This window comes from Anser brachyrhynchus (assembly GCF_964034855.1).
Source record: "Anser brachyrhynchus genome assembly, chromosome: 1".
In the NCBI taxonomy this organism is placed as follows: domain Eukaryota; kingdom Metazoa; phylum Chordata; class Aves; order Anseriformes; family Anatidae; genus Anser; species Anser brachyrhynchus.
The window spans coordinates 177,100,457-177,125,700 of NC_137694.1; the positions used below are offsets into that span (position 1 = coordinate 177,100,457).

The following is a 25,244-nucleotide window of genomic DNA, read 5'->3' on the forward strand; positions in this document are numbered from 1 at the left end:
ATAGTTAGTTGTAAATTTTATTTTAAAAATAGGTTAAAATTGCTAAAGATTTAACAAAACCAAATCCACGTTGATCTTAGTAATGCTATACTCAGTACTTTGTATTAATAAAAACTATGCACAGAGACAGAGCACTTCAAATGCATGACTAAAAAAAAGAAGCATGCCTACCTGAAATAAGGTCCTTAGATACAGTGAATACTTTAGGGTATTGCTTTAGGCTCTTTCACTGAAATCAGAGATAAGGTGCTTGGTAACTGAAAGGACTGAGTCAATTATGTTAAAAAACAGTGGAACACTCATAAAGTGCACATAACAGCTGCATGAAATGGCAATATGCTATTATTACAAGGAAAATAAAATGGCTCATTATAAATGAAACACACAGAGGATTGTTATCAGCAGAACAATTGTTATGTATTGAGCAATCAGAAACACCCACTTGGAAATCCTTAACAAAGTGCTTAACATTTTATAAATAGAATTTCCAGGGAATTCAGAGATCAATACAACTGTCTAGCCACCTTCCACCTGTCTGGAACTGCCTTCCAATAAGAGTAACAAAGGGAAACAACTTAAGTATCTTTAAAGTGGAGCTTAATACATTTTTGAATGGGATTATACGATGCAGGAGATGCTTGTTAGTGCAGGGGATAGGAATCAATGACCTGGGCGGCCTTTTGTTATAATATCTTGTGCTCCATAAACCTTCTTTGTTGCTTTGTTTCCAGTAAGCATAGATTCAGCACAGAAGACAAGTTTCAACAAAATACCCTATTGTTTGGAAGCTGTTCTAGCTGATAGCACTACTTCAGGTGCACTTAATCTTAAGGTAATTCTAGTATTAACCGTGTATTAGAGGAGTAGGAATCCAGGCTTCATGAGTCACTATTTATAATCTGCAGCAGATGTGTATAAAATCAATAGCTAATGGGCAGCAGGGTCTTGCAGTGAATTAGGAGCAGTGTGAAAACGTCAGTTGCTCTTTAGTGTGCCTCTACCAGCTGAGATCAGATGAAATTTCAACAGTTCTTCCTCTGTTCATCAAAACTAGATTTTATATATACCTGCAGTAGGAAGGAATGTCAGAAAACTAGCTAACTCTGTGTTTAAATCCCTGTTTATTCAACCAACAAAACCATACCTGTAAGCAAGCATGGAATATCTATATAGAGAAGGAGGAGATCTCAAGATCAAGCACAGAGCCATGTGAATTCTTCGTCTTCTAGCATGAGAATGGAAAAATGATCAGTGTAAATTCTTGGCTGTTTTGCTGCAAGTTTGTCATTATGGTAACGAATGATGCAAGGACACTGTTAGACTTTGCTGTATTTCTTAATGCTTACTATTTATTGTAGTCCCCAGAGGCCCTAATAGGAATGATGAGCTGATGCAACACAGCTGGGAGGCTGATGGGGGCTGCAGTAGGAGGAAATGCCACTTCTGGTCTTACTAAGGAACCCAAGGATTGCTTATTATCTTCTAACTTCTGTAGAGGCTGCATCTGCTGAGAAGGAGAGTACAGCTGTCACGCTTGGTAGGTTCAAGGGCTTTGTGCTGGTGATGCTGGAACTCAGAACTTTGGTCTGTCCATGGCAGGGGAGTCCTTTCCTTGCATGGTACATAACAAATACACCCTCATTATTGAAGTGGAATTCAAAAAAAGATGAGGACTGTAATATGTAGACTGCTGTGAAAACAAAAAGGTATATTTTCTTGTCTAAGCATTTCACTTGTCATTCAGAAGCAGGTCACCTATGTGTAAATGTCACCCTTGTAACATTTCCAAGGTCAGAGAGACTTAGGACAATCTGCTCTGTAAAGGCTGATTGCACAAGTTTAAGCTGCTTGAGGTCTGCTTCAACTTATTTTCCCAAATTTTCTAGAACTCTGGGGGGAGAGGATATTGTATACTAAAATTGATTCATTCTACTTCCCTTACTTTTCTCATTACCGTTTCTGGATGGCTACCAAACTATTCCTTTGCTGTTTGGCAAATATTAAAAGTATTTCATACTGCTCACCAATTATTTTTCTGAAATAATTGATGTACAGATGATATAGGCTAGAGAAACAACTATGGATCAAATGTTTGGCTGTGGTCACTGAAGTTTAGAAAATGGTCTAGCTCCCAGTTTTAGTTAATTGAGACCTCTTTTCTAAGCTCTTGCTCTGTGCTGTGATGTAAGTGTTAGAAGTTAATCCTTTAAGTCCAGCTATTCACCTACTCTCTCCTTATGTCAAGGAGCCAGAAGGCATCTTCAAAGATTTATCTCATTCTGTGATAGACATTTAAGATGTTGCAGATAAACTGCTCTCAGGAGGTTCCTTTTTCGTCTCATAGATCTAGGCACAGTAGGTTACTATGTCTGATGTTAAAAGGTGCAGATTAGCTGAAATGAATTGCACTCTGTAAAGAAGAAAAAAAAAGTAGAAATGTAATTTACGTGTTTTGCCCAATAAGGGACTACAAATAAAATGCTGGGATTTAAACAAAAGAGTTGTCTAGATGCTGACATCCACAAGCAGATGGTTGGCATTTTAATGAAAATAAAAAAAGTACCCAGAAATACTGGTGTGTAGTCTGTGCGTGTCTTGTGTCAGCATATAAAAGTAATGAGTCAGTAACTAGAAATGATGTATCTGATAAAATGGTCAATTTAGTATATGAAATGGAGTAACAGAAATCCTGTTACATGTAAAAATTCCTATTTATAGAATTATACACTGCTAAAATGGTGGAATAAATATTATGAGGATGTTGGTTACACATCTGTGGTTGTTACAGTTGTAAACTTAAAAAAAAAAAAAACCAACAAACCACAATCAAATATCTGGTAGTAGGTGATTTTGATTAGGATTATCTTTCACACAGCTACATGGAATTTACACTTCTACTTAAAATTTACTAATATCATGATCACATTCCTATATGCTGTGTGAATTTCTAACTGATCATGCAAATCCAGAAAATTCTCCTTGAAATCTGCATTCCACCTGGTAAAGTTGTCTGAACAGACTTAATGAAGAGAAGTGTTCAATTTTAGAGATATGCAATAAAATTGGCTACTTCAACTATGTTATACCTGAAAAATGCACTTTAACGCTTTTATCTGATTACCATGAACGATTCAATAAAAAACACCTTAAATGCATAGAAACTGGAGATCATATAGCCTAACCCAGCTGTCATGCAATTTATAAATACAGAAGCAACTACCCACATCTGTTCTACTATTTTCTTTTTTTTCGATTTAAGAGAGAAATTGACCTTACAATCTTCAACGTGACTTCAGGTCATTGTTATTAGTGATGAGAAAATCCTGTGTTCTTCTTTTGACTGAGTCTGGCAAACCTCCCAGATATTTTACAATCACAGTATAGAAGCCCTGAAATGTTGCACAATATTTTATTTTTTCAGGCTTAGACACTTGTAGTAGTCTGCACAGCTGGCAAATAGAAAATCTTTTTGCAGGGAATCTGTGTTCTTTTTTCAGTTAAAATGATTTCCCCTTTGAAGCCCTGTAGTTCTAAAATAACTAGGCTGAAATAAATAAGCTACAAGCTTTTTCTTTTAGGCAAAGAGATTAGTAATTTTCATTTACAGAGTATGGGTAAGGTAACAGTATCATTATTTTGGGGGCTTTGGGAAGAACAAATACTTGTGTGGAAAACTAGAGCTGGATTGAGCCTTATTCTCAAGAAACCGTGGTTCCACAAACACAGTTATATAGAACTTTCTCCTCTCCATGTATGAGGAAAGAGAAAATACAGTGTTTTTCTGCAAAATTTCTATTAACTACAATATTATTCATTAACTACAATATTATTCATGTTTTTGTTTTTAAGTCTAAGGGTAAATAGTAATAATAATAATAATAATGAGTTTGAGTATCCCAATGAAACAATTTTATCACAATATAGCATCATCCAAGGGACCTCCACAGGAACTTGTTTGACTTCTTATTTTCTATCTGCAACAATTTGGGACACATACAATAAGTCTTCATATTTAATGTAATAACTAGCAGCCTTTGAGAACTGCAATAAAAAAAATGGTGTATGTGTTTGTATTCAGATGGTATGGGAAGATAGTTATCCTGAGGGATACATTCTTATCTCCACCTTTTGAAGCTGTTCAGTTTTGCATGGTGTTATGACTAAGAGCAAGTTTGGTCTAAAAATCACATCCACCGCCTTCCAGGTAATCATCCGAAATGATGACCATCAGCCTCTGACACATACTTTCTGTAAATTCTTTGCTGACGGACCATGCACGTGCTCCTGGCAGCACTTCCTAGTCAAATACACAGAACTTCAGTTTGAATTCTGTTCCAGCTCTTATTGATTCTTCCTCCTCCAGTAGCTGTTTAATATAGCAAACATGTAATTTTGGATCTGGGACTAGAATCAAGGTCTCTACTTTTTCAGGGAAGTATCATAAATATTAGGTAAGAGAGTCATGCTTAGAAAAATTTTCTCATGTAAAATGACTGCTAAAATAAGGGTGACAAACTTTGTAGGATAAAAGGTGCTCTTTTACTGTGCATTGAAATGGATTGTTGCTCAGTAGGCAATTTTGGTAATTTTGAGAAGAAATATTAAAATAAGTATTGAGTCACTGATAAAGATCAGAAAATTAACAATAGACGGGCAGAAAAGGATGCAATTTTTTGTTTGTTGTTTTTTGCTTTGTTTTGTTTTTAAGCAACTCCATTTAAACATATTGTTTTGCGAAAACCTTGCCAATTTCTTTAGATAGCAACTTAAGCTACCTCAGGTGTCTCAGAATTCCTGTATAGGAGTTCCTGTATAGTCCCTATAGAAAGACAGAAGAGGAATAAGACATACTGCACTTATTAAGGAAACCACATTCATTTTCCATAGGCAGTTATTATGGGTCTCATTTTATACAGTCTCCTCAGAGAAAGCCTGGGTAAACAGATAAGGTTTGTAGTGTAGTGTTAAGAACAGCAATCCCAGTGCTGTTAAATTGTAGGGGTGGCAAGATGAAGGTCTATTTGTAGAAAAATATCTGCAAAGAAGCAACACAGCTAGTCATCTGCCATTATAAAATGGGATTACCTCCCATCTAAAATATGTAGATAATGTAAGGAGGCAGAAAAGTTCATAGAGTCATGCAGGAACTTTATCATATGCACTTAGTGGAGGGCTGGGGAAGGAATATCTATTACCCAGTTATTTGACAACAATGTTTTATTATAAGTGTAGTAGTAATATACTATTACAGTGCAGTCAATATGCTGGAGGGAAGGGATGCCATCCAGAGGGACCTGGACAGGTTTGAGAGGTGAGCCCGTGTGAACATCATGAAGTTCAACAAGGCCAAGTGCAAGGTCCTGCACCTGGGCCGGGGTAATCCCAAGCACAAATACAGGCTGGATGGAGAATGCGTTGAGAGCAACCCTGATGAGAAGGACTTGAGGGTGTTGGATGACAAGAAACTTGACATAGAGCCAGCAATGTGCGCTTGCAGCCCAGAAAACCAACTGTATCCTCAGGTGTATCAAAAGAAACATGGCCAGCTGGTCAAGGGAGGCGATTCTCCCCCTCTGCTCTGCTCTCAGGAAGCCCCACTTGGAGTACTGTGTTCAGCTCTGGGGCCATCATCACGCGAAGGACATGGACCTACTGGAGCTAGTCCAGAGGAGGGCCATGAAGATGATCAAAGGGCTGAAGCACCTCTCCTATGAAAAGAGGCTGAGAGAGCTGGGGTTGTTCATCCTGGAGAAGAGAAGGCTTTGGGGAGACCTTATAGTTGCATTCCAGTACCTAAAGGGGTCCTACAGGAAAGCAGGAGAGGGACTCTTTGTCAAGGAGTGTAGTGATAGGACAAGGAATAATGATTTTAAACTAAAGGAGGGCAGATTTAGATTAGATATTAGGAAGAAATTATTTGCTCAGGGGGTGGTAGGGCACTGGAAGTGGTTGCCCCAAGACGTTGTAGATTTCCCCATGCCTGGAAGTGTTCATGACCAGCTTGGATGGGGCCTTTGAGCAACCTGGTCTGGTGGGAGGTGGCACGGCAGGGGGGTTGGAATTAGATGATTCCTTTAAGGTCCCTTCCAATCCAAACCATTCCGTGATTCTATGATTACAGACTGCCCCTTAAAACTCCAGAATAAGGGTTTATTTTCAAAACGATTAGGTCACTGAATACGCACTACACAATACCTTGATTACTTTTTCCACCATTAATTGTTATTAAATAAATTCTGGTAATAATAGGCAGAGATAAGTTCTGACTAAAGCCTACAAAATACAGGAAATTCAATGTTCAGACTTTTCATTCCAGTGTTTACCTTGGACCTTCGTATCTTGATATTGCAGGGACCTTACAAAATATACAAAAAAATACCAAAATAATACAAAAAATACCAAAATAATACCAAATACAAAAAAATACCAAAAAGCTTACAAAATATGTAAGCTTTAAGTCCTATATTACAGCATTGCCATTATCAGTATCAGGCCACAAGCTTCACAGTGAGTTTGCAAGACCTCAGGACTGAGTCTTGTCATGTCTGCTCTGCTTGAACTTGTCTTTTCCAGTCTGCAGCTTTATGTCACATGGTTTAGCTGTCACAGCAATTTCTCTAATTGACTAGATATCTACAGCTAATTTGTTTTATTTTTATTGTCTGTGTATGGTCAAGCCATAGTTTTATACGGATAGTAGAATCAGGCAGTTTTCTGTGCAGTATGCAATATTTATGGTTCTAAGGTAGTGATGTAACATAGAGAAATGCAGTCCTGGTATGACATGAGAGGCCTTGAAATGTAGGAACAATGAGTGTGGCATAGAGATAGTGAGGGGATGATAAGTAATGGGACACCAGAATGGGGACTGGAGACCCCACAACTCACCCATGGTCTATTAAATGAACACAGACCTGGGCAATCTGGTTTTAGGGATAGAAATAATAAGAAATAAATAGTATGTACACATATGTGAAGAGTAGCATATACAGTAAATTTGGAGTTGCAGATCAGCAACTATAGAACAAAGGTGTAAAAGCAAGTTAGCAAACAAAAAGGACCCAAAATGAATCCCAGAGTGAAGAAGAAACTATCAACACAAACATATTCCTTCCAATGAAGAACTCCAGGTGCTGACAACTCACCTTAACAATGCCCCCCCTTCCTTCTCCCTCCCAAGAAATAAAACACTGACCCCCAAAAGCAGAGCAAGGGTGATCATAACACTATAAAAAAAAGGCAGAAAGAAAGTGCATGTATAAAATTTTTAACTGCATTATTATTTCTTTTTCTATTACAATTATGTCTGGATTATGGTTAGAATGTTAAGATTTCAGTTACACTAACATAAATTATTGCTTTTATATATATGTAAGATGTGCCTACTTTTTGCCAATAAAGATTCTGAGTGTATGTTGTGGTTTAACCCGGCTGGCAGCTAAACACCACACAGCCGTTCGCTCACCCTCCCCCCTCCCTCTCTGGGATGGGGGAGAGAAATGGGAAAGTGAAGCCTGTGAGTTGAGATAAAGACAGTTTATTAAGACAGGAAAATAATAATAACAATAATAATAATAATGATAATAATAGTACTACTACTAATAATGTGTACGAAACAAGTGATGCACCGTGCAATTGCTCACCACCTGCTGACCGATGCCCTGCCTATCCCCGAGCAGCCGGCCCCCCCACCCCATCTAGCCACCCCTATATATTGTTCAGCATGACATCAGATGGTATAGAATACCCCTTTGGCCGGTTTGGGTCAGCTGTCCTGGGTCTGTCCCCTCCCAGCTCTTGCTGCGCCCCTAGCCTGCTCGCTGGCAGGACAGAGCGAGAAGCTGAAAAGTCCTTGGCCTGGTCTAAACACTGCTTTGCAACAATTAAAACATCAGCATGTTATCAGCACTCTTCTCATCCTAATCCAAAACATAGCACCCTACCAGCTACTAGGAGGAAAATTAACTCTGACCTAACGGAAATCAGGACAGTGTAGCAGATACTGACTGTAATGAAATAGAAGTAGAGAAATTAACAAATTCTAAGATTCAGAATTGGAGTTGTTCCGCATAGTCTTCATTGCCCTAATAGTGTTTTGTTTTTAATGCTCACGTTCAAAGGTAATGGCTCTAAATAGCCTTAGTTGCTTGCTGGTGGTTGTTGTTGTTGTTTTCTTTTATCATTCTTGCACCAGAAAGCAATGGAAAAAAAAAATAAGGGGAAAGTGTCATAGTATCACTTAATAGTATGTTTCACAGAGTCATAGTTTCAAGGATTTCAGTTGTCTAGCCAGCGAAAAGCTGGTTGCTTGGGCAACACACTGGATTAGAGATTCAGAATTCTTGATTTTGCAACAAATCTTCCATGTAATCTAGGAATAGTCTTAAATCCACTGTCCATCTGTTAACTTTATTTCATCCTACCTTTGCCCCTGGCATTTTTTGTTTGTTTGTTTGTTTTCCTTCAGCTTTCAAGCTGTTTGGCATGGTAATTTTATTTATTTATTTATATTTAATGTGTTTGCATCACTTAGAAAGCTCTGGCCTTGTTTAACTTTAGTAAGTATACAGAAGAAGAGTATGGTTGATTATTAAGAGGTGTTCCACCGATACTGCTCAACACCCTATTGAGCAACCTCACTCAGACATTTTATTAGTGACAAAAGTTTTTAAAAGTCAATATTTGAAGGCAACATGTCTATTTTTCTGACATTTCCATTGACAAGACTCTGTTTGGCCTTAAATTCAGGATACACAATTGTTAATTCATTAACAGTGATGTCAGTGAAATGTGATACCAGTTAGAACATAAACATTTAATACTGAGGTATACCAAGCAATAGGTTCTACTCTTAAAAAAAGAAAAAAAAGAAAAAAAAGAAAAAAAAAGAAAAAAAAAGGAAAAATAGTGCTTTTGATTTTATGAAAACCTTCCAGAACAATCAAAATAAAATAAAAAGAATCAATATTTTAATAATGCAGGTAGCTCAATAGGATTTTTACAGCAATTGAGACATAATTAATGCCCACTCTTTATTACCAAAAAGGAAAGCAAATATAATATATTCATAGGAACTAGAATGAAGGATACATCATTAAGTGAATGAGACACTTTGATTATCCATGGGTCATTAGTTCAATATGCTCTAATGGCTCCTAAAGAGCTGTTGCACAGTCTGAGAGTACTTACTGACTTAGCTTATAATGCATCCATACAGAAGAAAAAATATCAATATCAGAAAATCATCTTGGTAGGCCTATAGCTGATTTGTAATATTTCTGTCCACTTTGCAATTATTATGTGCATGAAATACCTATGTTTTATTCATCGCACCAACTCTTGGTGATATGACACATTCATTGTCTGAAATTGTTACTCCTTTTCACATTTTCTGAAATCTATATCACATAAAATCCAAGTTGTCAACTTGCTGAAATCATATTGGCTGTTCTCTGCATCTTAGGTGAATTTTAGATGGTCATGTGCAGGAAAACAGAAAATTTCTGTTTACTAACTTAGTGTCCTTTAGAACCCCTTTATGCTTTTCAATGTCTTACAGATTTACAGTTTTGGTGAGAGATTGCTACTACTGCAGTGCATGCCAATTTAATTCTGTAATCTTGTGTATTCTTCACATGAATGTGCAACATTTTATAAATCTGGAGCTACATTCTACTTTTATTAACTTTTCCTTTTTAATCCATTCTGACCTTTCTTCACTTTTATTGTTATTGCTCTATGGTACATACAGGCTTACTAAAAAATATTTGATTGACTTCCTTTCCTTTTTATGTCCTTTCATGTGCTAAAAATTACCAAATAGTGTGTCTCATGCAAACACATACTTGAGTGGGGGAGGTACACATAGCCACGTACCCTCAGGATATTATAAAGATAGCATTAGCATTTTTCCTAAGTAGACAGAAGGCAGCAATTACACACTAATATAAAAATCTTTTCATGGGATCATATGATAATTGAGTTTGGAAGGAACCTCAGGGAATCATTTTCTCCAGCTTCCTGCTCAAAGAAGGGTCAGCTCTGAAATCAGACCAGGTTACTCAAGACTTTGCCTAGTAGGGTTTTAAAGTTCTCAAGAGATAGAAACACAACCTTTCTGGACAACTTATTTCTTCATTTGGCTGTCCTCATCATGAAAAAGCTTTTCCTTACATCTGGTCTGAAAACTCCTCTTGATTCAACTTATGCCCATTCTCTTTTTTACTCTCACCTTTCACAGCTCTGAAGAGCCTGGTTCTGTCCTCTTCATTAACTTCCTCACATGTAAGGGAGGGCTGCTGCTAACTCTCCCCACATCTGTCTGTTCTTTAGGCTGAACAAGCTGGGATCCCTAAACCTCCTCTCACACATCTGATACTATTAATTACATTTTTTTTAAAATTCATAAATATGTTCAGTAAATCTTACTTTTGAAATCATTAGATTAACATATAACAGCTTTAGGCTTAGATTCAACAAATGATTTATGATCTTACCTGCTGTGATAGTTTTATTACTTAATCTTTGCAGTCAGAAGTTGAAACTATACTTTGTTGGATCAATTTTCCTTGCTTGTTATTGATTTGCACTTAGTTATTTATCTATCCAAATTATGCTTACTTTCATATTATATGCTATTCATGTGGCTTCTTACCTGGAGTATGTCTCTTTTATTCAAACCAAGTATTGCATTGGCCTCTTATAATATGTGTTGTCACAATCAGCAATATATGATTTGCCCTCAGCATAGTACGCACCCAAAGGATATCTATGAATTCCTTATTATGTCTCTCTTCTCAAAGGTCTGTCAGTTTCTTCCTGTCCTTCTTCAGTAATTCATCAGTTCCTTTTTCCTGTCTCAAAGAAACCACCATTTCTATACTCTTTTATTATTACTGTTTCACCAATTCCACTGTCCCTTACCCCAAGGACTGTTTCCCTCAAATCTATCACAGAATTGTTAGTCCTTCTACTTTCTGTCTGCCCAACCATCACATCAAGTTCTATTTGATTTCTCAACACTCGATCTTCTTATACAACTAGGACAGCTTATCAGAAATCGGCAAGAATAAATGGCCTACATCAAGCCATCTGCTGTGGTTGTCCACCATCATGGTAATGACATTTTAAGAATTATGCTTCAACTCCTTTCTGTTTCCTGCTGCAGAAAGTGAACTTAGTGCTTCCACTTAAGTGTGTTGATCACCCAGTATAATATTAGCCAGCCAAGAAAGAGGGATTGTCTGCAACAGTATTGCAGAATTGTCACCAGTAGGACCCTACCTTTGCTTTCCACATGACTGAATAGGTGGAGGTACTAGACAAAGGAATCAGGGTAGAAACCTGACCAATACAGATAGACAGTCTGAAGATCCTGCATTATTAAGGGAGGGAAAGAGTAGATTTTCTAATTTTTCCTGGTTTTCTTTTTTTTTTTTTTTTTCATTTTCTTCAAAGGATTAAGATTTTTGTGTTTGGGCAATGTATTTTGTATGTCTGAGCTGAACAATCTTCGAAGACACCTTATAGTATCAGCATCACATCCTCCTCCTTTGCCATTACAGCTGCCTTCCTTTTTTTTTTTCTTGCCTGTCTAAACAGTCCAAAATCTAAAGCTTCTCTTTCAGCTTTCACTTGTTTTTAACTTCTCTGTTCTGGCACAGAAAAGGAAATTGTCCACATTTATAGAGCTGCTTTTATTTTTCTAGATATCAACTGAACTGATGCAGTAGTCAGTTGCCTTCCTACTACTAGACACCTGTGTGCTTTCAGGTAGCTGTAACATTTTTCTCTTCCCCAGGCAAAGATATAACAGGTGTCTTATGTGGAATCAAATTCAGTGTATTTCTCATTTACCTAGCTTCCTGACAGGATTTCTCTACACAGAAAGAATAACCAGGTCTATGAATTCATTTCATACCATCTTGTACAGGTATTCAGGAGCAACAGAGAAGGAACATGGGGTGGCAAGAATCCCTGTTATCCCAAACTGGAATACATACATTGCACTAGTAAAAATCCAGTGTTATTAAAATGCTTCTCAGACCAGCATGGACATAGGGTTTACATCAGGGCATAGTAGTGAGGCACTACCCATAACAAAGAATACAAGTTTAATTCACAGATTTTTTTTTCTCTAGTACATTTTTCTTTTCATTTCAAACCGCTAAATTAAAAGTGCATGCTTTTGTCGCTCTGACCTGTGTTTTTGTCCAGGCTTAGTATGGTACAATTGATACTAGCCCAGTGTGAACTGCTGTTGGGTCTACTAAAGAGACACAGCATAGTGTGATGATGTTTGTTTCTGCTGAGATTTAATGGCTATTTGACTTGGCAGCTGCCTTCTGAGACATGGTTCTCACAGGGGATCTCTTCATTTCAACAGCCACAGTAGAGGTTTCCTCTCTGGTACCGAGTGTCAAACATCTGCTCTCCTCTTATCTTTCCCTTCCAGTTTTCCCTGTCCTTGGCATAGCTAGCCACAGGCCAGGACTCCCTTTTTTTTTCCCCTCAGAATTGTGACAGCAGCTCCTTCTTGCTCAGGACCACTATAGTCTGTAGCTATTTCAGGCAATGTGGGGAGCTGCCCTTTCCGTCTTTGCCATTTGTGATTGCCCTCCACAACCATCCTTTGAGTGCCTGGAATTATCCTGAAAGTACCAGAAGCACATCAGCTGGTGAAAGGAAGAGTCAGCTCCAGCATCTTTGCAGTACTTAATCTTTCCACTGACATGCTCCTGTGGCTGCATTTCTACTCTGGTTCACTTCTCTATTTCATAACATACTTTATTGCCTTGCTCCAAATCTTCCTTCCTGCCCTACACAATTTATTCAGATGGAACCTCGGACAATTAATTGTGTGTTTAGGTTTTCATTTTTGCAAGTTCAACCTGGAATTTAATGTAAAGAGATGGACAACTTAAAGTATTTTATTTTCATTAAGATCCTGTCATGCAGGGTCAAATTAAAATTTTGCTTTAGTTGGTCTTTACCTTTGTTGATACTTCTATCTCAACTTCTCTATTTTTGAAAAGGATTTTCATTTAATAAACCTTATCCTCTAATAGCAAGACTCAAATAGGAAATGTCTATGTATCTTATGACGAGAAAAATGGATTCATTTTCATGTGCAGATTTTAGCTTGAGGTTTCTTCAGGAATGATTACAGTTGCTTTCATAGGCCATCCTTCATTGTCTTTTTGCACCATAAATTCATTTTTTAAAAAAAAACAAAAAAACAAAAAAAACTGTGAGGAAATAAAATACTGTATTTTCTAGTCATTTATGAGCTTATTTGGAGACTTGTACAAATATACAAGACTCCATTACCTCCCATTACCAGAATGAACTCTACCCTCTGCTAGGTAGGTTTAGGTCTAGAATTTGGATGGCTGGCAGTGTTCCAACAGACCAATATCTCTGAAGGCTCTCATCTTTGAAGGCTCAGACTTGTAAGCTTTCATTAAGGTGTAATGAACAGACTTTCAGATCTTAAACACTTGGAGTTTTTACTAGAAAATAACTGTATTTGGAGATAAAAAAAATCTGAGTAGGAGGTTTGAGGTACTGATATGTTACTCTGCATGGAAAATCCAGTCATACATTTAGGCATATAAACATTGGATGGAGTGGTGAAAAGCTGAGCAGATGGGGAAATAGGACATATGTGCCTAAGTGGGCTGTGCAGAAGGTGTTTCAGAACTGTGTTATGGGTCAAGAGTTGATTTGAGAATACTGGGGCATCATGCTGGTTTATTGTTTCTTAATGTCAAATTATAGGCTTGATTGATGGATGCAGCAAATATTCTAGTGTTTAACATCTATTTTGCTGACATTTTAGTGTGCAGATTCAGGTAACTTTCCTAAGATCTAGCACGTTGTCTAAACTTTCAATAAGAGATGTCACTAACCTTCCAGAAGAGTTCCAGAAAGGAACCTAAATATTCTCATGGATTCCAATTCAGCTGAATCATTACGAGATACAAATTAACATTTGTGTACAATTTGTAGGAAATAATACAGCCCACACTCTCTTTTTTTTTTTTTTTTTTTTTTAATTCTCTTTCTCCCATGTGAAGAAAAAGATGCCAGGTACCTAATGACTGCTTACTTTTGCTTTCTGCTTTTCAAGGGAAAGAGCTGATTGCAAAATACTTAGTCCCATTCAGATGTTTCAAGTAGAGAAATGAAAGCTTAGGAAAATATTATAGTAGAGATTCCTTTGCTAAGTAACCAGACCTGGGGTAAAAATAATACTCAAGTAATTACTGCTGTCTTTCTACAACAGAATTTATATTCAATATTTTATATGTTAAATTGAAATATTTTTCCTAGACCATCTGAAAACAGAGATATTTCTAGATATCATCATGTGCTGGAGAAATATTTAAATGAAATCACAAAGACTAGCCACTTTGATTACAGAAGGGAAACATTTCTCAAGTATTTTGGCTTGTGGAAAGTTAGACTTTGCAGATGCAGATTGATATTAGAATAAATGTCTATTTTTTATTAATGATGAGTAAAAGGATACACTCTGTGGTTGAACTCAATCACAGAATTTCAATGCACATTTCAAACTCAATCTTTCAATCATCTTTTCTATTCTGAAGGCAGCATAACAAAAAGGTGTATTCACTAACACAGTAAAGTTGCTGGAAATACTTTACAGCGTCTTGCACTGTGCTTATCCAGAGACAAGGACTACCTTTGTATTTAACTGGAGTGCTATATAGCATCCTTAGAGGCCAGTGCCTTGAAGTTTTCCCTTTTATCTGCGCAGGAAGACACAGGAATGGTAGTTACAACAAAGTCAGTGGGAACATCTGCCAAGATCTGCTGGAGAAAGAATCTCAACAAAGAGTCAGACAATAGGGAAAAGCCCCTCTCTACTTTTACTGGCCAGATTGCATGTAAAATTCACATAGAGAGACACAGTTTATAAATAACGCAATGGCTGCACATTTACCACAGAAGTTGGTTTGTCTATTGATGTTGGCTCTGTAGCAGTCTCATCCTGACTGTATGCCAAATAGCTCCTGGCAGATGCTCAGCTCAGTGAGCCTACATTCCTTAGCAGCTACAGTTTAGCAAATACTTGTAAGAGACAGAGACAGACTGTAAAGCTTCTGGTTCAGAAAGGATTTTGCTTCAGAGGTAGGAAATGATTATGTAAAGAAAAGAAATGAACAGCTATAGGTTTGAACAAGCAATGGTGGGTTTGTGCAGACCATGCTGATCTTTGGCATAAGGGATGACGAATAAGTCACAAACAGTGATACTAATGCAAGAATACAATCCCAAACTGGATGTTGAAGACCGTCTTTCGCAAGGAGGTGCAAGTTCTACAAAAATATGCAGGTACTCCGAAATCTTAAGTAAAGTGTAGGAATATTTCTTTCCAAAAGTGATATTTACAGAGTCATATAAGATGGAGCCTTGTTTCCGGTTGTTATCTGTGTAACACACAAGTTATAACAAACTGTTAGTGTATGGCATGTGACCTTTTTATACCCAGTCCAGGATTTTATTTCATTTTTTAAAGTTACCAGTTCATGCTTGTCAGTGATGTCCAGGATCTCAGCTAGTGTTTCAGCCAGTTTTTTTCTAGGGTAGACCACTTGACAGACTTAGTCCAGAAGATCATGTTGAGTATTTCATTTGAGGAAACGAAAATATCAAGTCAAGCCACTCAGAAAAGATTTGTGGTCCTCATAAGGACCCTGTATGAGGAACCCCAGAAGGCTTAGAAGGAAAGATGTGAGGATGCGACAGAGAAGAAATAATAATAAGAAACACTGATCACAGGGAAACAGTGATAACTGATATCTGGCAACTAAGGGTTAATGCAGAAAATAGCAAGAACACATAAGGAACACAGAACTCAGCCCAAAGTGCAGTTATTGTTTGTTGTATGAATTTAACTTTTGTGGAGTGTTGAAACAAAATACCTAGTGTCCTAAATATGCTGTCCAATGCATATAAGAATAGATTGATCCTCCAAATCAAACAGAGTGACCAGTTTTTTTGCTTCACCATACTCTGGCAGACAGTGGAAAAAATCCCTGTAATAATCTGGTGCTAGCATCCAAGGGCAAAATTGTAACATCCTGTCAATTTTCCATGTGCAGGAACGTGCCGCTCACATGCTGTGGAAGACATTGGTGTTACAGATTTCTAAAATCTGCGTGAACCCAATGAAAAGAAGAAATAGTGATGGGACATCATTAGACAAGAACTGAGGCAGTAAAAGCTAACAATTTTCCCAGTTTGGGCACTTTCTTAGTATAAATACTTGCAAACATAATTTAAACTGGAAATTCCTTCTTGTGCTTCCCCCCCCCCTTTTTTTTTTTAGTCTGTTCCTATTATTCAAGTCTCTTATGATTACAGCTTTCAGAATAACATTATATTCACACCTTTCCTGTTGTGTTTCTATTAATTGATCCAATTGACCCATTCAAGGTATATTTTTGCAGCTTTTCACACTCAGACATTAGCCTTCAAGAAAACCTAAGTTACGTCTGTCCTGACAGATTTTTTTTTTTTCCCCGTATACTTAACTTTTGTTATTTCTTCTTTTACATGGTTTTAAAATCTCTGTCCAGGTGTAATTGCTCTTGTGAAATGTGGAAGACCTGCCCCTTGCACCTCACACCCACCATGTTTTCTACTGCTGTCAAACTGTGAAAAGAGTGCAGAGTTGTGAAGTGCTATTTGTCTGACTGTGGCCATCCTGTAAGTATAGTGATAAGAGGTATGACCTGTCATAGTTTAGTTACAATGGTAGCACAAAACCTAAATGATGATAATTTAGATGTCAACAATATCAAGACCAAAACATAACAGAAGGAAGAGAAATGATACTAATTATACTTCAAGATTATAGAAGCAGATTGAAAAGCAGTTTGAGAGTCTAATGGTTTGTCCTTAAGACAGGATAAACTAGATTTAAAAGATTCATGGTAGCTATTTCTCTAACTTGTTTTCAGAAACTTCCACTGATAGAAATTCCATAGTATTCCATGGTAATCTGTTGCAGTGCTTAAACACCTTTACAGATCAAAAGTTTTTCGTCATGCCTAAACTAAATCTCCCTTTCTACAATTTAGGAGCAATGCTTCCTGTCCTTGCCATAGGGACAAGGAAAACAACCTTTTTAAGTAATATTTCCAACATTTTGTGATTGAATATTTTTTATATCTCAAATTTCTCGAGATTCTTCTTTTCGTATATTAGCTCAGTCCTGATGAGGTAACCAAATGGGATCTTTTGATCAAATTAGAATGGAATTCATCACAGACTGGTTAACCTAAATTGTCTAAACTTGTCTGTCAGGTCTGTGAAACACACAGTTGAAATGCTGTGTTTAGACATATTCAGAGTCTTGTGATCCCATAAGAGCCACTAGAAATGTAAGTCTTGATTTAGCTGCCCACCCATGCCTATAGTTGTCTGTGGTACCTAATGTGTCTGAAAGATCCAGATGGGACTGACATATATGACACAACACCAGTGAGAAAACTGCTTTCCTGAAATAGCATCTGGAGGTCACTGAATGAAGTCTAACTTAGCCTGGAGAGCTTTTCAGTTGACAATGTGTTTATGTTTACTTTCAGGTGAGTTAAATAGCCCTCTGGGCTACATTGGCAGTATTTATTTTAAGATTCAATTCAGTTACCCACACACAGAGGTTCTAATGGTCTTTTGAGATGCCCTGTTAAACCTGAGACATGCAGATGTGACTGCAAGTTAAGACACAAGGCCAACATGTGACATGATTTTCTGGAGGGCAGGCACAATACCATAGGGTAAATCAGTGCTAGATGCCGGTGGTGTGCAACTAAACCTTAGATCTGCAATGACTGTAATTATCACTTGGACATTGACGTTTAGTTGCCTGCTTTCTGCAGCTAAGTCATTTTTGGAGTTGGATTTAGTTGCCCCCACACAGGCATCTACTGCCTTTCAATATGTTGTACAGTGTGTGTTGGCCTCCAGCCACTATGAAGGAAGAATACTGTCATTTCAAAGCTCCTATATCATTTCAGGCAGTCTCTTCTTACGTCTTGGATACTGTAAAGAGCTTCAACTAGAGTGCTTAGATCTCTGTGTGAACATCCAGTGAATAAGCACAATACCCAGTCTTTTGTTAACTTTGAGATGGTCTTAATCACCTAAAGAAGAAAACCGCTGGACATTTTAGATTTCCATGAGAAATTTATGCAAGTCTTCTAGCAGCAAGACCTTTTCTAATTTTTTTCAGTCTGTCCTCATAGCTTACATTTTTAAGACTACTATTTATTCTTGTTGCTGTTTCCTGGTTTCATATGATACATCATCATCTTTTTCTCTTTTTCTGGAGAGAAGGTAAAGGAGGAGAAGTGATAGCTGGATAGCTTGGAGACAGTACTTCAATATTTTTCAGCAGCACTGCTGTCTAACTCGTTGATCTCACAGTTGTAGTTATGGTTATTTATATCTATTTAAAAGTAATATTTTGCTCTTGTCCCATTTTGAATTGCGTTCTGTTTACTTTATGCTATTTTCTCCATTTGTAAATCATTTTGAATTCTAACCCTATGCATCAATATACTCGCATCTGCTCTGAGTTTGGTATCATCTGTAAACTTAATGAACATTGCCTCTCTTCCACTGTCCAGATAATTAATGAAAATATTAAATAGTGCCAGGTTCAGACCAGATGTCTGTGGACCACCACTTGACACAGCTTTTTATTTTGACACTGCATCACGATATCTACATTTTCAGCATAGATCTTCATCTAATTGAATATTCAACTCAAAATATTTTGATCTAGATGAATTTTCACTCATTTTGTGGTGAGAACATGATGTGTCACAATATCACATACATTACTTACATTGCAGTATATGACAACAAATCTTTTTCTCCCTTACTACAGATCGAAGTTTCTTTGGAATGACATAAGTTGTTTTTGACAGATCTGTGTTGATTGTTACTTAGCCTCTTGCTATCTTCTGTATGCTTACCAACAGACAGTCTATCCTAGTCATTTTCTGAGTTTGAATGTATGATGATAGTCCTGTAATACCCTGCCTATTCCTTTTTATAGGTAAGCTTTGTGGTTTTACACTTTTAGTCATGTGGAACTTTATCCGTCCTGCACAAATCTTGGATGAAACCCCACTAACATTTTTATTGCTTCACCGGATTGAGGTCTAAGTACCTCAGGGTAAATTTCACCAGGTTTAGATGACTAATTTACAGTCTAGTAGGATATTACCTTAATTTCTCAAATATTTGAACTTGCTGTGAGGCTTTTTTAGATAAAGTTTTGAGACTTTTTTTTTTTTTTAAGACTCCTTTTCCCCAGTCTAAATATTGTCATTGAACAAACAATAAGAAAAGATGGAATCTAAAATAAGCCTGAAAGAAAAATATTTTATTGTCATATTCCTAAACTCTTAAAGACAGCAGTTTATAAACTTGATTAATAGTATTATTAATGTTGGTTAATGGTTGAAAAATATTTGGTTTTAAACATAAAACAAAGCCCCTTTTATATTACAAATGAAGTGTCAGAGGAAATATCTAACATCTTAAAAATATTATCTATAACAGTTTTCTAAAATAACAAGCTTGTAAATAATAAGAAACATTGTATACACAACACTAAAGCATTGTTATGGCTGGGCCTGGCTTACTTTAGTTTTCTATGGAACATAGAGAATGAAAGCAGAAGGAGAAACTCGGACAGGAATGCCAAGCTCTAATAAGATAGTTTTATCAGAACTAAGCTGTCTGGTGCCATACCAGACTCTCCTAAAAATGAAATACAAATAAACAAACAACTGCAGATAACACTGCATCATCTAAACAGACTGGAGAACAAACTGTTGTATGGCCTGGACAGTCTGTTATACAGACTCGAGACAGATCATAAACAAAAACAAGCTTCTGCAATTTCAAAGGAAAAGCTGAGCCATGATAATATATGCTTCAGAATTTCCATATGCAGAAAACAAGAAATAGCTTATTAACTCTTGCTGCATAAATAGCTCAGGAAGCATCTTGATTAAAAGGAATTCTTGCTGCTAAACTTGGATATTAGTATGGAAAAAAGAAATTCAAATGAACTCTGAATTACATATAAATTCTAGATAACCTGAAAATGCTACCTTTCTGAGTGAACCTTGGGACACTGGTACCACATAAATTATTTCTTTCTCACAGAAGGAATTCAGTTTCAATTCAGAAGCAAATTATGGGATTTGCAAGTTATACTGTCAGAAACAAACTGGTGAAGCCAGACCAAAACTTCTGGGTAACCACCAAAAGACAGTCTGTGTGCACATTATCCAAAGGTGTTGGGATGGACTGCAATAGCTCATTTTCCCTTCTGATTGCTGTCATTCTATACAAGTCCCACTTGCTATAATGTTTAAGAATTTAAGTAGATAAAATAGTTGGTATGTCTCAAGTTTTTCATCCCTAGGGGGAAGAGAGAAGAATTAGATATGCAATACTCTCCTGAATGAAATCTGAAATTTTATTTAGATTGTAAGATCAGCTACTATGAACTTTCAAAAGAATTGAAAATTTCATCCAATCAAAGGTTTCAGTGGATAAGTAACAAAGAATTTCTCTTCCTGTAGCCTAAGTTTCCTTAGAAATCTTTCTACTGTTTGCCTGTTTGTTTTTTTTTTTTTAGTTTAACAAGATGAAGGTCTAAACAAAAATGAGAAAATTTTCTGACTGTTTCTCTGTTTATTTCTTTATAATATCTGAGCCATAATATTTGTGGGGGGAAAATAGTGCATTAGAAGTTTTATAATGAGATTCTTAGATCCCATGCTTTTCATTAATTTGTGACAAAACGATGAGAAGGAGATGGAAACCAAAGTTGGGAGAGAGGGAACTAAATGGGAGGTAAAGCTCAACTGATGGAAGTATCTTCTGTAAAAATATGTATTTGGACACATTTTTCTTTTGATTTTTTTTTTGTGTGTGTAGAAGTATAAAAGTGTTAAATATTTCATGATTTTGCAAAACAGAATTATTCTTTAGCTTGCCTTAGTACTGAGATCATAAAATTCATATAACTAATTTAACATAGTTCTTGTCCTAACTCTTAATGTATGCCAAGAATAAAGTTTTTTGGATAATGAATCATTTGTTGTAGTCCACAAGACACAGCCTTTCACAGAGAAAGAAGCCTAAAATAACTGTGATTTATAGGATACAATGATGATTTTTTTTTTATAATTTTGCTAGAATAACATAAAAATCGATTGTGAATCAAGATGATAATTACATGTTATCTGTGCTTACACCATCAGAGAATTTCACTATTATAATTAGAAGGAGTTTAATTTTAAGCACATGCTTAGGTGCTAGGATTTTCTTTTGTTTGTTTATTATTTATTATTTTCCTATGACATTTTTTTGTCCACATATGGAATAAATGAAAAAAAAGTTTAACTGCTTAGCATCAATATGTAAGAAGGTAGCTTTTAATGTAACTGGCATTTAAGTAATTCAGTAATTGTTTATATACCTATCTTACAGACAGTTTCACTCTGTTGGACTTCTGATTGTTATGTTCTTTGGTTGATGAAGCTTTTGGTCGGCATAAATCCGGAGTTACTGATCAATGAAGACAAAATAAGCACAATTTTCTGTTGGGATTCAAGATTACCTGCACTAGAAAAATAAGATAAATGTAGCACTTCATGAATTGGAATTATTAACATTTGATTTACTATTTCTTGATACATTTTAGCCTTATATGGTAAATCCATCAATTAACCTTCGCAGGCAATATAATTGTCTTCATTTAATTTATGTAAGTTGTTATTCGTTTTCAAATTGTGTGATGATAAATATACTGGTTTGTTGTTTATCTAACCAACTTGAAATTAATGATTTTGTAAAATGTATGCTACGGTTAAAATATTAACTTCCTTTGTTTAGATTATGTGTTTTATATTTTATTCAGTTTAATGTTCACATACCTTGCAACACTTTCACACTACCAAGGTTTATGTGCTTATACTTGACTGCTGATAAAGTGTGGAATTGCAATCTGCTATTGTAACACTCTGAAATGAAAGAGAAATTTGTGCTATACTTTTATCGCTGTTTTAAGTTGCTTCCAGAAAATCTGATTGAAAGTATAGAGAAAGCAGCCATGAAGAGGAAAGTACAAGCAATCTTCCATTCTCCATATTATGTCCTGACACATAGTAGATCAGCGTCTTTTTGTGCAACAGACAGTCTGGGATAATGAATATCAATTTCATGCATGTTACACACAGGCAAGTCTTATTGCTCACCTTTTTTCCTACAGTTTTCTTAAAAATCAGACTGGATTATGAAGTCTACTTTAGTTGCCACATTCTTAGTATGAACTAAAAAGACATTTTGCCCAAACCTTTCCTGGCAAGAGTTTAAATTTAGTCATATATTCCTTTGAAAATGTGAACAATTGCTTTTAGGGAAAAGGAATTCAGTTGTACAGGCTGGAAAGCAGCCACTCTGCACTCCTACCAGGTCTCTGACTTGAATGATAAGGCGACCAGGGCTTCCCAGCCTGCCACAGAGACACTTACCAAGCAATTTAGATGCAGCATTACTTTCTGAGTTACACATTAAAAGTAGATAGATTTTTATTTTCTCCATGTATTCTAACTGTAGAGAAATCTGAGAAGCAATTCAGGTGTCTGGTGTCTTTTTAGACGCTCTAAAGTATATAAAACACCCACAGAGGACTAGAAGGTGTGATACATGACCTAACTGTGATTCCTGTCTTTTAGAGAGGCATCAGGAGTCCAGAATAAGTATTTTAGGACATAACATCAAGCTAGCATAGCATCAAGCACCTTTTTGTAGACTCCTCTATCTCATCCATTTAGAATTTTAGATTGTTTTCACTCTTATGTCAAAGTCTTTCTCTCATAAAAAGCAAATTTATATTTTGACAGATTTGTGAGTTTTTGCATTCCCTGTGTCTGGCTACATCAATTTGTGATGTTATATTTAGCTGGTGTAGAGATGATCATAATGTTACATTTGGTCACACTGTGATCCTACTGCGATCAGAAGTCACACAAAATATAGGTGGAGTTACCTTAATGCCTGGGCAGCAACTACCTATTTTCATGTAAATTTATCTACTGCCAAATAATTTGTGTGTGTATATGGAAGAAGCAGAACTGTCCCCCAAGGAGAAAATAGAAAATGTTTTGTAGGTATGAGTCTTATTTCAGTAGTAGAACAGATCCTCCCACAGAAACATTTCCATCCCAGGGTGCCCAGTATATGGCATGTAAGCCTGAGTTGAAGCTGGTTGGGGCTAAGCTTTCTCCCCATGGTTTTAAATAGATCCATATTTATGGGGCTACTAAGAAAAAGTGTTATACTTTGCACATATATTCTGTTCCTCACATTTCTCTTTTCAAAGGAAAAGTCCTAGTTTGGCTCACTGTTTTCCACACATTTTGTATAGGTGACACAGAATATTTACAAGCGTAGTAACTACTGACTTTGCAAAGCAATGCCTTTTGTACAGTCACCAAAACGACTGTTCCACTTTCACTTTCTTTACAGACAATTAAATTACCTCTAGAGACTTAATTTAAGCTTTTCTCCACTGATAATTTTACCCATTCCTTTGTAAACCCATTGCCACTGAAGTGCAATATAATAAATGTATGTTTCTTTACAAATGTTTAGATGCAACATGTGGTTGAAATTCTATTTTTAATAGCAACAATTATCTGACAACATCATCTTCTGAGCAGAGAAGGCTCTTTAAGTGAGTATCCCAGAGGAGTGGGACTCCGAAGAGCTAATCTCTGTGCACATTTCTACCATTGGCCTGTCAGGTTATTTTGCAAATCATTTCACCACCGTGTGCTTTGTCTTCTCTCCTTGTAAAAGGAGGGAGATGCACGTTTTGTCAAAAGCTTTGATAAAGTGCTAGCTTTTGTTATTCTACAGTGCAGTAGCATATCAAGACCAGTGTTAAATGCATCAGAGAATGGTACCAAGCATTTTCTGAATGATTATATGTGTACGGTCTGTGATACTGGATTTTACAAAAATGTAAAAAATAGGTAGCACTCTTTTTCTCTTCTACCCTAAAGGTGGTAAAAACAGCTTATTTCACAGCAGTGAGAGAAAAAAGCAATTTGTTGTTGGCAGTGGCGGTTTTCCCTAGGAGAAAACAAACAAACAAACAAAAAATCTAATAACAAGGATAGTTATAAATTTGACAACTTGAAAGAGTACCTCAATTGAAAGGACAAATTAACTAGATTTCTGGAATCTAACTTACCACATAATTTAATCAAAGAAAAATTGTGTATAAATCCCACTTTCGGTATCAGTTTAGTTTCTAAATATTTGTACACATTATCAACATGGCATTTTTTATGCTAGTATTGCTGTCACTATATTTATAAGAAATCCCGGGGAACCAAGGTTTTACAGTTTGTGTAAGGTACAAAATGTGCATAGGCAGGAAATCTTTCTTGTTATATGTGGCTTCTCCGTAGCTACTTTGCATACTACTGTTTTTCTACAGATTTTATGTAAAAGACTAAATTTAAGAAATAAAAGTCAAACAAACTGAAATTAAAACAATTCCTCTTTTAACAATTTTAAACAAGTGCATTTTTTTCAAGGAAAAATAATCTACACTGTCATTTTCACTAATGTGTTTAACAACCTCACCTATAACTAAATTTAGATGTCTCTACTCAGACTGATTATTCTAGATCACAGTCACTGTGCAAAGGAGTGATTGTAATACTGCCTTCACCTACTGTTTTAGCAGAAACTTCCTCCATAGAACATGTAACCAGCTGCATTAAATTATAGTTCATACAGGATACAAATAATTCGTTCCTGGCTGCAGCATGTTATCAGAGTATACCCTACAACAAGAGATCTGATTAGCCTTATCGTTATCTTAGCTACCATAGTTACAAATGTTATTACTGGGTATAAAATTATCCATCTTTTTTTTAAGACATAGTTGAAATATATTCTCTCATGATTTTCTGCAGTTCTGACTCTATTTGCTGAGAGTATTTGGTATAAAGGCATCTTTTATAGTTTGCTGGATATTTATCTTTGTTATTTTATGATTTTATGCTTTTTTAATATAATGTGGGACAGAACAGATGACAGTAACTATTTTATTTTATTATTTTTTTTTATCCTATGTACTATATTGTATCAATTATCTTATTCAG

General features: G+C 36.2%; 1 long non-coding RNA gene across 1 annotated transcript; it reads left to right on the forward strand.

Annotated features, from left to right (window-relative positions):
* The first annotated feature begins 846 nt into the window (after positions 1–846).
* LOC308187592 lies at positions 847–24,703 on the forward strand. Its single transcript, XR_013944811.1, has 3 exons — positions 847–1,537; positions 16,608–16,737; positions 21,553–24,703. It is a non-coding gene; the product is annotated as an uncharacterized lncRNA (long non-coding RNA).
* The last annotated feature ends 541 nt before the right edge of the window (positions 24,704–25,244 follow it).